General features: G+C 37.9%; 1 pseudogene across 1 annotated transcript in view; it reads right to left on the bottom strand.

The window, feature by feature from the left end:
- The window catches only part of LOC102874693, a 54,492-nt pseudogene extending 38,609 nt beyond the window's left edge, over nt 1-15,883 (bottom strand). The window contains exons 1-4 of the transcript XR_438875.1: nt 15,082-15,883; nt 11,179-11,598; nt 3,677-3,741; nt 7-156 (exon numbers count right to left, since the gene is read on the bottom strand). The product of XR_438875.1 is annotated as a zinc finger C3H1 domain-containing protein-like (transcript). The remainder of the gene's footprint in view (nt 1-6; nt 157-3,676; nt 3,742-11,178; nt 11,599-15,081) is intronic.
- Nucleotides 15,884-16,477: the final 594 nt, after the last annotated feature.

The following is a 16,477-nucleotide window of genomic DNA, read 5'->3' on the forward strand; positions in this document are numbered from 1 at the left end:
TTTAACTTTTTGCTGTATGGTTTTGGTCTTAGTTAACTTTTCTTTGCTTTCTTTCATCACCTGCTGTTCTTTTTGTTGCCATTTTTTACTAGCTGATTGAAGAGCCAAAAGACGAAGCTGTAATTCAGATAGTTCTTCTTCATCTTCACCAAGTTTCTTTTAAAATGGGAAACAATTCAAATTCGTAAATTTCATTATTTGATCTTAAACATTTTTCTAAGTCAAAACATTTCTATCCTTAAGGCAAATAGTTAAAAAAGAAAATACAGATCTAAAAAGGGAAACTCTGGAGATTAGAATCCAACAACAACCCCAAGCAAACAGATAAGCAATCTTTTTACAGTCTTGATATCTATGCTGACCCAACACAGGGTCAGTTATGTGTCAGTTCTGACTGGATAGCAATGAGCAGAAGGAAATTAAATTACTTACAAATAATCTAATACTTGAATTCAATGACACAAACTTTCAGAACAAGAGAGCTCCTTGGAGGCAAGGTTGGCGAAGCTTTCTCACCTACTTTGGGCATGTGGTTAAGAGAGGCTATTCCTTGGAGAAGGACATCATGCTTGGAGAGGTGGAGGGTGAGCAAAAAAGAGGAAGACCTTCAAGAACATAGACACAATACCATGTGCAGCAATAAACTCAGGTGTGTCAAGGATGTTAAGGATAGTACAGGATAAGACATGGTTCAGGTCAATTGTTCATAGGGTTGCTCTAAGTTGTACTTGACAGCACTCAATAACAACAATAATAAAAACAGAATATTGATGTCAGGCATGGTTTTTGCAATGTAAGAATTCTGTAACAGTAACAAATTCAAAAAAAGGAATGCTATAGGGGAAAAAATAGAATACTGATTTGTGGAAGGTGTATATATACATGTAAGTGTGTAGAACTCAGGTGCAAAGTAGGAAAGAGCCTACAAAAAGGAACAAAATTATACAGAACAAACTGTTAAGAGATAGAAACCAGCATTTAACTGGCCTTTCCAAACTACAAAGAGTAAAAATCTACGGCAAGAAAATGGGGGAAAAAAAATCAAAAGAACCCAGGAGGGGAAAGGAATGAAGTGAAAGAAAAAGAGTATCTTTTTTGTGTGTGTGTGTGCATGTACCATCAAATCAGATCTGAGTGGTACAGGAGGAGATTGCCCCTCCTTCCCTGGCAGAGCATCTGGTGGATTCGAACCGTGCACCTCTGGGATTGTAGTTGCAGCTTCTTGCCACTAGGCCACCAGAGCTCCCAAAGAAAAAGAGTATCTTAAAATGAAGTCTTTGTATCCCACCATCACTGTTCCTAGTCTACAGCCAAAATTACTGTGGTTTTTCTCTTATATACTCCACTAAGCTTTTCTTTTTTTTTTATTGGTACTATGATGAGTAGTAGCTTGATATATATTGCTTTTCTCTTCATTCATCTTATAAAATTATCATTAACACTATGAGCTGGTCATTTTAATGTATAGGAATGGTAGCAATAGAGTTGAGTAAGAACTGTCACATCTTTTGACATGAATTTATAATGGCATAAACTGGCAAGTATTATATGTCACATGGACAATTATAACTGAAACTCTAACATGATGGGTAATGGTATCTATACACTTACAAAATTATTTCTTTTAATAAAATGTTTAAGTTCCAAAATCATGTGATTAGCTTCACAAATAATACACAGCACAGATACCTGGCATGTAAAGATAACAAATTTTCTTTTTGTATTATGCTTAATTCTTTATACTAATAAAGAAAAAGAACTGCAGAGATTTGCTTAAACTTTAGCTTCATGTGTTCAAGTTACAGATAATAATGTGTCTGAATATCGAAAAATACTGAAATACCCAAAACTTTAGATAGGCTAAAATAAGAAGGTATCTTAAAAGCAAATATTTAAGAACTGCTACCAGATCAAAATAAGTTTTCATTCTACTCCTTTCTGATATAATTTTAAAAGTAATTTTTCTTCAATTTTAGCTAAAATGTAACATTAAAAGGATCAAGCTATTCAAAGAGAGGTTATTAATTGAAGTTGACGGATTTTGAGGAGGAAGAGGTAGCACTACTGACCCTATAAACACTTGAAGCTAAATGCAAAAGTGTTTTTCTTCCTATGTGTTCAAGGGGGACAGAGAGTCAAAAGATGTGTAAGACTCCAGAATGTTAAGGCCTACTTACCTAGTAACTCTTTTATTAGTAAGTGAATAGTCAGTCTACATAATAAAAAGCTTTTATTAAAAGAAATGAAGATTGGAGAGAGAAGTGCAGCAGTGAATGAATGGAAATCCAAAATCTCTGTAAATGTTCATTAAAATTATTTTTAAAAAATTTAAAAAAAAAAAAGAAATGCAAAATAAAAACCCAAAAAAAAGTGAAGACTGTTATTTTTTTTTTCCTTCTAAAATCTGGAGACTAAGGTGCGTCTGATACAGGCTATGGTCTTCGCAATCACTTGTTATGCATCACAGAGTTGGACAATGACCAAGGAGGATAGAAGGAAAATTGATGCCTTTGAGCTGTAGGAGAATTGATGCCTTTGAGCTGTGGTGCTGGAGAAGAGTATTGAGAATACCATGGACTGCTAGGAAAACAAACAGATTTGTCCTGGAAAGGGTTAAACCGGGTGACTCCTTGGAGGCAAGGATTCTGAGGCTCCGTCTAACATACTTTGGACATGTTGTGAGGAGAGACCAGTCCTTGGAGAGAGACATCATGCTTGGGAGGGTGGAGGGACAGCGCAGGAGAGGAAGGCCCTCTATGAGGTGGATTGATTCAGTGACTGGGATAATTGGGATGGGAGTGTCAGAGACAGTGCGACTGCCACAGGACAGAGCGGAGTTTAGGGCTGTTGTACATAGGGTCGCTATGAGTCGCAAGTGACTCGACGGCACATAACAACAACATTCTTTTTATTCATAGCATAAAAAAAATGTGTCCTCTAAATGGTTACTTTTAATGTAAACTATCCAAAATTATTCAAAGACCAACAAATACTTTGGTTGTTGTTACATATCAGTGAGTCAGAATCAACTCATAGCTGACCCTCCAGATGGTTTTCAGAGGCTGAAAACTATACAGCAGGAAACTGACAATATTTCTCCTGCAGAGCAGCTGTTGGACTCAAACTATGTTCCTCTGAACTGGCAACCTAACTCCTTACCTACCACTAAGCCACCAGCGCTCCATCTAAATACTTTTTAGTACTTCAATTTACCCAATTAGTCCTTCTACTGTTGCAAAATTATGTAAACATTTAGATTAATAATTAGTGCAATTACTTTTTTATTCTATATCACTAAAACGGCTTGAAATGACACAGGTTACTCAGCTAATAAGAGTTAGAATTAGATAACAAGTCAATCTAATGTAAAATTTTAATGCACAGGTTAATTCCCCACCAACACAATAGGAAAAATAATCTCTGAATAAAAATGAAAATTTATAAGCAAATAAAAAAAAATCTATAAATATATTTAACACTTCAATTACAGACATAAAAACTTGACATTCGAAAAACAGTGGAAATATTCTCTAGATGTTCTTATCTTTAAGGTTTACATACAAACAGGGATATGCAAGGATAGGAAGGAAAAGAGGAAAAAATAAAGCAAGAAAACAAAAGAGTAACATGAATCAGCACATGAATCAGTCTTCAATCCCACAAAGCAGTATCTTACCTTTTCAGACAAAATATCTGAAGTACTAATTCTTCTTGTTAAATTTTGTTCTTTATCTTCTAACCCTTTAAAATAAAATAGCATCTTTTGAGTATTCTAATAATCATAGACAAAGTTAAATACTGTTATGCATTGTTAGTAATAATTAAAGAATCTCTATAAAAAGTCTCTCAAAAAGATTTTCTCAATCTCTCAAATGAAAAGAATGTTATTAAACTTAACATCCTACCAGCTTCATTTTTTAAGTTATGAGGAAAAATGAGTCAAAATATTAAATAATAAATTGAAATTACATAGATAATCTCTGAACTAAATTATTCAAAAAGAAAAAAACTTATAGTGTAGCTAGTGATGTTCAGTTGTTGATTCCAACCCAATTCATGATGACTTTCCATCAGGCTTCTGAAAGTACATGAATCTGAAAGTACAGGAAGAGACTGCTGCATCTTTATCCTTTGAAGCGACTAATGGATTCACATCATCCGCATTTTGGTTAACAGCATAAAAACCCACTGCTCCTTAAAAGTTTATTACAAACACTAATAAAATTACGACTAAATTCAACATTTAGAGATTGTCTTAGATTTGTGAATAACAAATTATGGCTAACACTGAGAAGAATGCGAATATCCAAATACTTAATTGTGCTCATGCGAAACCTATACATAGACCAAGAAGGAGTTGTTCAAATGGAACAAGAAAATATTGCATGGTTAAGTCAGGAAAGGTGTGTCACAGGCTTGGGCTTATATTCTTTCTCCATACTGAATAGCCCATGGACTGCTAAGAGAACAAACAAGTTCATCCCGGAGAATGTGAAACCAGAGTCTTTCTTCGAAGCAAAGATGGTCTAATTCCATCTCAAGTACTTTGGGCATACTGTCAGGAAGGGCCAGCCATTAAAGGAAAATATACCTAGAAACATGATGGATCAGCAAAGAAAGGAAGACTGTCAACAAGATGGACTGACACAGTGACTGTAACAAATAAAAAATTTAAACAAAAACAAAGGACACTTTTGAGTCATTTTGAAGGCAAAGTGCTATACTTACAGTAATAACTGGCTTTTTAAAATTTAAACATTTAACAAAAATATAAAGTTGGGCTGTTTAACCAGAAAATCTGCCTCAGGTGATATTGTTGTTGTTGTTATGTGCCGTCGAGTCGTTTCCGACTCATAGCGACCCTATGCACAACAGCCCTAAACCCTGCTCTATCCTGCGCCAACCGCACCGGCCTCTGACACACCCATCCCGATTACCCCAGTCACCCAATCAATCCATCTCATAGAGGGTCTTCCCCTCCTGCGCTGTCCCTCCACCCTCCCAAGCATGATGTCCCTCTCCAAGGACCCGTCCCTCCTGGCAACATGTCCAAAGTATGTCAGACGAAGCCCCAGAATCCTTGCCTCCAAGGAGTAGCTTGGTTTAATCCTCTCCAAGATGAATCTGTTTTCCTGGCAGTCCATGGTACATTCAGTACTCTTCTCCAGCACCACAGCTCAAAAGCATCCACTCTATGTGAAAACTCCCTGGAGGGTCAGTCATTAACTGGTTCTAACTCAACAGCACATATCAACAATGCATTTTCTTTTTTTTTGTCCAAGTTCTAGGGACAGTTTTGAGTATTATTTCTCTAGTCCCCATCATCACCATAAGCACTGTGATTTTTATTGTGCAATTCTATACAATATAGTGATTTTTTTCCGAACGTTTTATGTCATACTACAGCAAAATTGACAATACCTCAAAGAATGTAAGTTGTTATGTGCCATGAAGTCACCTGCAACTCATAGCGACCCTATGTGCAACAGCCCTAAACCCTGCTCGATCCTGTGCCAATCTCACTGTCTCCAGCACACCTACCCCAATTATCCCAGTTACTCAATCAATCCACATCACAGAGGGTCTTCCTCTCCTGCACTGTCCCTCCACCCCCCCCAAGTGTGACATCCTTCTCCAAAGACTGGTCCCCCCCCCTTGTAACAAATCCAAAGTATGTCAGATGAAGCTTCAGAATCCTTGCCACTAAGGAGCAGTCTGGTTTAACCCTCTCTAGGCTGAACCTGTTCATTTTCCTAGCAGTCCATGGTACACTCAATACTCTTCTCCAGCACCACAGCTCAAAGGCATCAATTCTTCTATCCTCCCTAGTCATTTTCCAGCTCTCTGACACATAGCAAGTGGCTGCAAAGACCATGGCCTATCAGGTGTACCTTAGTGTCCAGAGTAACACCATTGCTCTTCAGTACTTTGAAGGGGTCCCTAACAACAGACTTTACCATTGCAATGTCTTTTCATTTCCTGGCTGCTGGTGTAAAAAGTGTTGACTGTGGAGCCAAGCAAACTAAAGCTATGAACAATCTCAATCTCAATCTCTTCATCATCCATCCTGATGCTGCCAATTGACCCAGTGGTGAGAATCTTTGTTTTTTTGATATTGAGCCTCAATCCATATTGAAACATGCAGTCCTTGACCTTCTGCAGCAAATGCTTCAGGTCCTCCTCAGTTTCAGCAAGCAGGGTTGTGTTACCTGCATAATGCAGGTTGTTGATGAATCTTCTTCCAATCCTGTTGCCACACTTCTCCTCATATAGCCCAGCCTCCCAGATAATCTGTTCTGAATGTAGGGTGAAAAGGTATGGAGACAGGACACATGCCTGGCATACACCTTTCCCAACTTTGAACCATGCAGTATTTCCTTGCTCTGTTCTGACAACTGCCTCCTGGTTCAAGTACAGGTTTCACATTAGCACGATCAAGTGTTCTAGGATTCCCATTCTTCTCAGAATCAGCCACAGTTTGTTGTGATCCATAAATTAATAGGGAAAATTAAGACAAGCAGCTTCCCACATACACATAATGCATTAATATTTTCTCCTATCTACAAAACCCAAGATGTCTATTATCTATTAGGTCATGAGAAGCTTATCGATTGACTGTATCTCCCATCTATAAAACGTAGCAGCACTTCTCTTAAGGTATCAATTTATCTGGACACCATATGAGCACAATGTTACCTTAAAAACAAGCGTTAAGTCCTAAGTTTGTAGAAACTGGTATTTATACAAAGATTATAAATTTGTTATTGCTTAATCAATAAACATGTTGGCACTGTCCTGTATTAATACTGCCATGTTGAGTCTCTACAATAAAATTATTTCAATTCTAACTCAAAATTTAAAAATCAGAAACTGGTCTTATACAATACTCAAAAGATTATTAAGCTGGAGATAAGAGTTTCAGGATATAGATTAATAGTTAAAATAAGAACAGGGCATAATAAAAGACATAGAAGGAAAATCAGAAAATTTCAAGAAAACTCACAATACATATAATATCATACAACCCCCAAAATTTCTAAGGTAAAGAAACATTTTTGAACATAGAACTTAAAAAATATTTGACATCAGCATTCCCAACCATAGCAACAGGATAAGCTTTTAAAAGTATCAATTATGTCAGTCTTTGCTCAGAGTTCTTTAACAACTTATTTCACTCAGGAAAATAAAGTTCTTACAAGGCTTTACATGATTTTCCTCACCCGACACACCTCTGACCACTACTCAAAACCAAATGAGTTGCCACCAAAGTCAATTCTGAGTTATAGCAAGTCTCCATCAGATTTTCAAGGTTGTGAATCTTATCAGAGGTGAGGGCACATCTTTTCCCACAGAGTCATTTCATTCAACTTTTTGTTTACCAGTGCAATCGATTTTTTGTTTCATCTTAAACCTGCCAGGAACCCTTTTGCCTTAGGGTCATTAATTATTCTCCAACGTTATCATGTACCAGAATCAGAAGGCTCGCTTGTTAAACACAGATTTCTGAGGTCTAATTCCAGAGTTTCAGATGCAGTTTATCTGGGTCAGGCTTAGGAATACTAGTGGTACAGTGGACTCCTAATCAAAAAGCTCACTCCATTAAGCACTCCATGCAAGAAAGAGGTGGCAACGTGCTTCCATAAACATTTACAACCTTGGAAAAACACACTGGGCCGTTTTACTCAGTACTTCAGTGACGGATCAGCATAGAGTTAGGGGTTGTTACTGTCATTGCTAGGTGCTGTTGAGTCAAACAGCCAACTTGAGCCCTGCCCTGTCCTGTGCCATCTTCATCACCTCTGATACAGTAGAACCCACTACTCAATCCATCTCATTGGGGGAATGTATTCCCCTCCTTTGCTGACTTTCCATCTTTCAAAGAATCATGCCCCTTTCCAAGAACAGCCTTCACTAGCTACTTGTTTTAAGTATGAAAGACACAGCTCCACCATCTTTGCCTCCAAAGAGTTGCATCTTTTGATGACACACCTATTTGTTCTTTTGGCAGTCCCTGGGTTATTCAGTGTTCTTCTCCAGTACTACAGTTCTATGGAATCAACAGTTTTTCTGTCATTCAGTTAGGAGTTAGGCCTAATAATTTACATTTTTATCAAAATCCCTACTAATCAGAGTCTGGGGAGCATAATTTAAAAAAAAAAAACCACTCCTTTAGCTATTGTCTTTGCCAAAAAACCCCTTCCACAAGATATCCATTGGGCTACTCCCTTAATATATAATATTAATTATTTTTTAAGTCTCTAGGTCACCTTTGAATTGAGGCCTATACCTGACTAGCGTATTAACAATGCCATCTGTATTCCCTTCTGTGATCTTACATATCCTACTTTGTTTTTTAAATTTAATTAACCATTTTCTTCTACCAGAACAGATAATTTATCATGTCTATGTAAGCCTATGATAACACAAATGCTTTTTCTATTTTGTACATTGGTAGTTTCAGGAGCCCAGAATAGAGTGCTTGATTAATTTTTGTCAAATGAACAGAGGAATAAAATGATAACTGTCCATTAAATTGTACAATTAAATCATAAATAATCTATTTGAGTAATGTCAGTGTTATAACAGAGGTAGGAAATCAGACTGAATCAGTTAATGGGGAGATAGAGTACAAAAAGTACAGCTCAGTCTTTCCAGAGCTTTGTTTAAAATGAAAGTACGTGATAGAAGTAAAAGGACAACAAAAGAGGAAAGGGTATGTAAATTTTCAGATGGAAAGCTCAAGATTGTTTATAATGAGAAGGCTTTATAAGCATATAACTATTGGTTTTTATTTGTCCAGAAGAAAGGAAAAACAGGAAATTCAAGAATCAAAGAGGGAAGTATGTTGTAGGACTACCTCCAAGAACTACTTGCCTTGCCTACCAAAAGAACTACTTGGTGCTCTGCTACAGTTACTCTACATCCTGATTAAGAGAGACTCAATAGAAAGGGGACGAAAATTGGAATAGAATTTCAAATCCTTAAGTAACCTAGACATACTGGTTGTACTGAGACTGGAGTCGTCACTGGTAATAGTGCTCTGGAGTATTCTCTAAAGCTTGAATCAAAGCTATTCCCTGAAGTAATCTTTACAGTAACAATTTACCTCAATAAGATTGTATTGTATGTGCTTTTAAAAACTTATCTGTAAAAGACTGTGCTATCTCAGGTTATTCAGTGAGATTTTTCTAGCCATTGATATTTTAGCTTTTATCACATGGCTAGGTAGAAATATACAAATTTTGTCTGTATTGCCACCAAAGCGAACAATTAGCTAATAATGTAAATAGCACCTGGGGGGAGGGACATGCAAATAAGATGTGTAGACTATTATTACAGGCATTTATCATGTTTTATCACTCCACCAGGCTTAAAATTAACAGGTTCAGAGAGGTAGGAAATGGGATTCTCCAAAAATCTCTGTACTAGAGATTCCTACACTACTCAGAAACTCAAACGAGATCACCACTAGTGGCAGCAGAAATGATGATGATGGAGAACCAGAGACTAGTTTAAGATGGAGCTGAACTAGAACCATATCCCATGGAGCTAGAGCCAAGGAACTTCAACTAGTTTTACTGGCAGAGCAGGAGAGGGAATACACATAATAGAGGCTTTGTAAAAGCCTAAAAAAGGTCTTGTAACATTGGCTCAAGGAATCTAATAGTGGAGTGGGTGGGACAGTCATTGCTGGGACAGCTGGTGTTAGAAGAGACAGAAATAGGTGCAGGACTGTGGTGGTGGTGGCATGTCTCACCTCACAGGAGTCAGTTTTGCCTAAGTGATACTGTTGGAGATTCTTCCCCCTTCTAGGGTTAGTGGAAATCAAGTGCTGGCATCTACTCATCCATGTCTAACACACTGCTTTTAAAAACTAAATGGGAGGGAGCTCTGGTGGCCTAGTGGCAAGCAGCTGCAACTACAATCCCAGAGGTGCACGGTTCGAATCCACCAGATGCTCTGCTGGGGAAGGAGGGGCAATCTCCTCCTGTACCAGTCAGATCTGATTTGACGGTACACGCACACAAAAATAATAAAATTTAAAAAAAAAAAACAAACTAAATGGATAACAACTATCCTAAAACAAAGACGAGAATGGAAGAGGCAATTCTTTTTAAGTCAACATAGTGTAACAATTAGAACAGAAATAACAATGTCAGGTAACCCAATGTTAAAAGTAACCTAACAGCACTACTAAGGAAAGCTGTCTGGAACTTCCTCAAGAGTTGGAAATACAAGTAACTATTTGTTCCAGCAATTCAACTTTCTGAATATACTCCAAATAAATAAGAGTGACAACACAAACAAATACACAAACACATTCTCACTCACTTTTACTGAAGCATTACTTAACAAAGAGCTGGAAATAACCCCAAATGTCCATCAACCAACAAATGGCTAAGGAAACGAATATATTCACACAGTGGATTATTATGCATCACTAAAACAATGATTAAGAATTTGTAGGGGGCAATCTCCTCCTGTACCAGTCAGATTTGATTTGACGGTACACGTAAAAAATAATACAATGAAAAAATAGAAAAAAAGGACAATTTCCAATTAAAAAAAAATTGTGAAACACTACATGGTTAAATCTACAACAAATAAGCTGTGTGACATAAGTTATCCATAAAAAGATAGTAACAGTTATTAAAGACCACTAATGTAAAAAGCTAATGAAAGGTTTACACACAGTACAAATTTTGGAGAGATAACAGGAATACGGAGATAGAGAAAGGGGAGTAAAAACCAATAAATAGGTAAGTTGAGTGAAGGAAAAGACAACATACAATATTATAAACCAAAACAACTTATGAATGACTACACAAAAAACTAGTATGATTTGTAAACTTTCATTCAAATAAAAAAGTATTCCTTAAATATTTCCACACCTAAAAAAAAAGCATTCCCTTGAGACCAAAAAAAAAAAAAAATGTCCACTATTATAACTTCTGTTCCACTTTGTACTTTAAGTCCTCATCAGTATTTAAGACCAAAGAGGACTAAGATACAAACTGGAAAAAATAAAACTTGTCATTGTTCCATATTATGACATCTACCTAGAGAATACAAGAAAAATCACTCATACATTATCAGAATAAGTCCAATTATCAACACAATTAGTTACTCCTTTAGTGTAGGGCACCATCTTATTATTAAAATATTTCATTCCATTACCTTGGCTAGGTTCAGTAGTGTCAGATTTCAGGGAAAGAGGTTTTGCTGCATCTTTAACTTTTTTCAACCGGTTTTTATCTCCTGGTAAAGTCAATTTTTGCCTGAGTGGTTTCAATTCAAATGCCTGAAAAGTTTTAACCTGTGTTTTCTCCTCAGGAGCTATTTCTTTACTTGAGTCCTTTGTAATACTGACATTATCAGTGCTTATTTGGTCCTCAAAGTTCAATGGTTTATTAGAGTCTTCTTGCACAGTCTCCTCTTTGCTACTCAAAGCAAGCTTTTCATCCTTATTGATGCACTCAAGTTCTAACTGTATTTGCTTATATTTCAAAAGCAAATCTTCAAAAGTCTCTTCCCCACAGTTTTCACTTTTTGATGAGTAATTCTGTTTTCTTGACGGAGATCTTCCAAAACTTTTGGCTGCACAGGGTGTTAAGGAAACCAACTTCCCCAAATCAGTAGTTAAATCTAACAAAATAACTTAGGTGAATTTTTATTCCCTTTTTCTTACATTTTTCAAGAAAGATGAATTGAGATTCTTACTACTAAATTTAATAAAATTCCATTTAAAATGTTTTGCCAATTAATCACTTGAAGTGCTCTTATTTCAAATTTAACAAATATCCATATAAATCATCCATTTATACTATAACTGGTCTCAGTAATTAATTACCCTTAGCAGTAATTACTCCTTACTCATTACATCAGCAGTCCATCTAGTAAACTATAGCATCTTTCCTTTTATAGGTGCCAAGAAAGCGCAAAACCGGATGTCAAAGAATCTTTTCTGAGGAAGAGAAGAAAAACTGTCAGGGATGTAATTTATACATGAGGTAACCAGGATGAAACTATTCTTCTCTTCAGTTTCTTCTCACATCTCATTATCGGAGGGGGGGGGGAATAGAATACAAAATAAACAATTGAAAATTAGTATTAGTCCATGAGTAAGAAAAACTTGACGTTTAACAAGCTTAAAGTTCTTCAAGCAGTCTATGCAAAATGAAAACTTCTGGTATCTCTACAGTAAAATAGAAGAACTGATAGATTCTCAAAAGTATCTTGAAAAATAAATTATCCTCAAAGACTAGAAGATTTCAACAAATTATTTTTCCTATTTTATTCTTTAATGGTGACACATGAATAAATTTTTCTTTCCTTTGAGATGGCTTAGTTCTAAACTTTTTCCCCATAATAATTCACATATATAGGAAACTGTTACATTTCATTTCTCCAGCCTGGGAAATACTGAGAAATAGACTTATACACAGTTTAAATACAGTGCATTATCTAATGGTTATTATGAATTGGTTACAACATACCTAGTGTCCCTATCTGTTTTTTCCATAAACTATTCATTCACAGGGCAAGCAGTTGGCAGTGAATTTTAAACTCCCCTGTAATTCAAAAACAATACTCACCACCAAATATCTGAGAAACAAGTATTAAAACTGAAAATCAGGCTTTTAACAATTCTGCTTCAAAGTGGTTTTAACAAATCTTTAGTTATCTGTTTTCTCAAGGGTCACATATCAAAAAAAAGCTTGGTACTTCTGATTCTCTCTTTAATCAAATGTTATCTGGTTTCTGGCTCATTAATCTACAGAAAGTGATGTTATTATAAAAACAGTATGTTCTAAAAATGAAAACGAACCTTTCAACATAAGATTACTCACTCATTTTCCAAGCTGAACACTAATTACTTGTCCTTTTTTTAAGTCTTCATGGCTCCTGGTTCCTTTTATCTCCAACTCTAGTACTAATAGTGTTCTCCAGTGAGCTTTCCCTAGCTTTCTTGTTATAGGAGCATTTTCATGTACTCTCTTAGTTTTATCTACCATAGGACAGAAGTATGACAGTCTTAAGAGACATAGAGTTCTGTATTTCTCCCAAGCTGTCTCCCATACTAGGATCGGCGTAATCTTTCTAAATATAATACTATTCAGATCATTTCCCTTATTTAAATCTCATTAAACAGCCCAAGCCCTTAAGACATGTGATGGGCTTTTGTGATCTGTCCAGTATTTTACCTTTCCAATGTCACCTTTTCCTTGTTCACTACAATTTACACAAAGTTCTAAACTGTTATTTAATGAATGAGAAAGACAATAGAAGGTAAGACCACTTCATCATCTCATCTAACACAGAAATTAAGTTTAAAAAGTTTGAACTCCCACAGTACCTTAATCTCAACTTTTTACACTGAACTGTAATTATTTCTTTACATTACAAAACATAAACTCTATGTTTTATCTTTGTATTCTTTAAAACAAAAAAAACCCTACATATACATGTATAGAGTCCTTCTTGGATTTAGAATCAACTGTCAAAGCATGGACTTTTAAAAAAAAACCCACTAAAACTGTACAGGTTTAATAAAGAACCACCTCTGGTTTTGTCTGCGTTTTTTTCTTCATAAATTAAATATCTAAATAATTTTTCTGAAAAAAATTTCTAACCCAACTAATGGTTGTGGCTTTCAGGGAATTAGAAGTGGTTGTTTCTCACCTGAATTTATGTTTCTTGCTTGCTTTGCATCATAACATCTAGAGATGGCCACATTGGCCCTTCCTGTTCTTAAAAAAATTTTTGGTAAAACAATGAAAGAATTTTTCTTTTACTTTTCCAAGAGGGTAGCATACTATGGTTGGAAGGGGAGAAAAGCACAATATGAATGAATGAAAATCCAAAGTCTCTGTAAGTTTTCATTGAAGTTAATAATAAATTTTTAAAAATTTTAAAACAGAAAATTTAAAAAAAACGTTGAGTGTATTCATGAATGCAGGTTCTTTGGCTCCTCCACAACATAACAATGTGAGGAGGACCAATCTTGGTCCTTAGTATTGCAGAAAAATGATTCAGGATGTCTTACTAATATCATTACATATACATTTCATATACAATAAATAAGCAAGCATTACACCATGGAAATTGCATTCAGTGACAAATATGCTTATGAAAACTTTTATGCAGTCATCAAAGAATAAGTCAAAAATCCATATCCACCATACAACAGTGTATCTTCAGATTATTTACTCTTCAGTTAATACCAGTAAGTAAACTCAGTAATATAAAAGCTATCTAAATATGAAGCTTGAGGAAACAAAAATAAAAATTTTGTTTCTCAGCTTTCAACCTCTCATACCCATCCTCATGGTCTGTAATACTGTAAAATAAAAATGTTACTACATTTCTCTCTGGTTCACATCTGGGTTATGAAATAACCAAAAAGTAAACACAAGAAAAAGACATTAAAGAGCTAAAGCTTTCCAAAAAGATACATATCCTTTACACTTGAATTAACCCAGTTGGTAAAAGGACCAGGGGTTTGGGTTTCAATTTTCTCACTGTTTTCCTTTATGTTTTAACCAGTTCACGTCAAACTGGTAAATACAAATCAAGAAAAGTGAAAAAAATAGAATCACAAATAAGAATAGTAGGATTATGCTGAATTAAACTTCTGACATTTTCAAAAGCATTTTCAATGTCAAAGTGCACTGTGATATAAGCAACACTATTACTAAAATGGTTTCTTTTTTCCCCCCTTCCCCCAACCAAGTAAGTCAATTTCACACAAAACACGAAAACTACTGTATCGGCAAAAACAAATGTTAATGAAGGTTAGAGGTCTGATTTTAGACGATCTTCGACTTCAGTAAATTTGGCCTTAACCCAAAACACACAAGTGTTAAGCAAACAATATATCCACTAAAACAAACTTAAGAGACACTGCTACAGTGGTACACGGGAATTAAACAAAAGGTCACTTATATGGACACAAAGGCAAATGAGAGGGTCTGATGGTTGAGAAAAGTTAACGCTCATTTCACAGACCTAGTAAGGACGCGGACGGGAACTTTCTAAAGCCAGGGACACACCCAGGGCCAAGCGCCACGTTAAGGATACAGTTCTTGCGCGGTGGAGAGGGCTCTCGCCAGCTCTGACTGCTGCTGAATCCGGATCCCGTGCCTCCTCCCAGGGGAGGTCGGCCCCCCGGCTTGACTCCTCGCTCACCCCCTCCACGTCCCCGACTCCAGCGACTGCCGCCCCGGTAAGGCCGGCTTCGAAAGCGGAAGCGGTCCAAGGCGATGTGGCTGCGCTCCCAGAAGGACGGCCGGGAACTGCTCTCGGACACGGAGCTGGAAGGCATCCGAGCGGAGGGCGGGTGAGAGCGGAACGGTTCTTTGGGTCGGTAGCTGCAGTGTCCCCGGAGGTGGCCCCGTTCCGACGCGTGCCGCGGGCGTGAGAAATTCCTCAGCTGCTGCTGAGAAGACGATGAGGACGAGGAGGAGCCACCGCCTCCGCCCGATCCACCGCCCCGGGTCGGGTGAGGCCTCCGCCGAGGGTAGGGTAACAGCCCTCCACCGCTGCTGCTGCTGCTGCTCCGGCTGTTATTATCGTCGTCGCTAATCTCCCCATCTTCTAACTCCCCTTCTTCCTTGGGCGAGAGGCCGCTGGAGGCCGGGGCCGGAATGTCTGCGGTCGCCATCCGGGGAGCAAGTCCTTCCACACAACCTTAGCCCTCTGTCCGGGGATCCGCCCGGCAATTGCTTTCTTTCTCACCTCCTTTATTTCCTAACGGTCCCGGGCGGCGCAACCTTACCCTATTCGGACACCTAGCGGGTTCTGCTCCCCAACTTCCTCGCTCAGCTTTCTCGTCGGACCATCGCTAGCTAGATCCCTTCCCTAGCGCCCCCTCGCTTCTCAGAGGTCTGAGTTCTTCCGCTTGGCAAGCAAGGGGGCTCTGGAAGTGCAAGTGGGCGCGACATCATTTCCTGCGGCAACAGGAAACAGCGCTTCCAATTCACGCGATAATACCAGGACTCCGCGGTGTGTTATGGGATTTGTAGTCTTTTTGTCTCTCTCCTTGAGGTTCGTCCTTTCCGTGTGCTACTCACAACAACGCCAAAGTCCGGATTGGTACAGCTGGAGGCGTGCCACAGTGGGCGGACCTGTTGCTCCTAGAGGCCTTGAGGGAGCTCCGTAGTAATGGAAGGAGGTAGCACCGCCTCCTTTGAATTGCTCGGAGGACCGCTGCCGAGGAGACGCTGTAGTCGTACTCCTTTATTTGCCTGAGCGGGAGTGGGGGCGTGGGGAGAAGCAACTGTGGCGGCCATGTTGGTGAAGGCAAATGAAGGCGACTGGAGCCCCAGGATGGTCGACTGTGCTGGTCCAAGCCCGCCATCTTAATAAAGAGAAAGGGAAGGTTAGGCTTCCCCCACGATCCCCCCCATACACAGCCCCTCTCTCACGACTCAGCTCGTGGACCCTTACTCTGCTTCACTTGCCCAGCCACTCCCCT

Source organism: Elephantulus edwardii, unplaced genomic scaffold (genome assembly GCF_000299155.1).
Source record: "Elephantulus edwardii isolate Elephantulus edwardi_28Jun2011 unplaced genomic scaffold, EleEdw1.0 scaffold00047, whole genome shotgun sequence".
Lineage (NCBI taxonomy): Eukaryota > Metazoa > Chordata > Mammalia > Macroscelidea > Macroscelididae > Elephantulus > Elephantulus edwardii.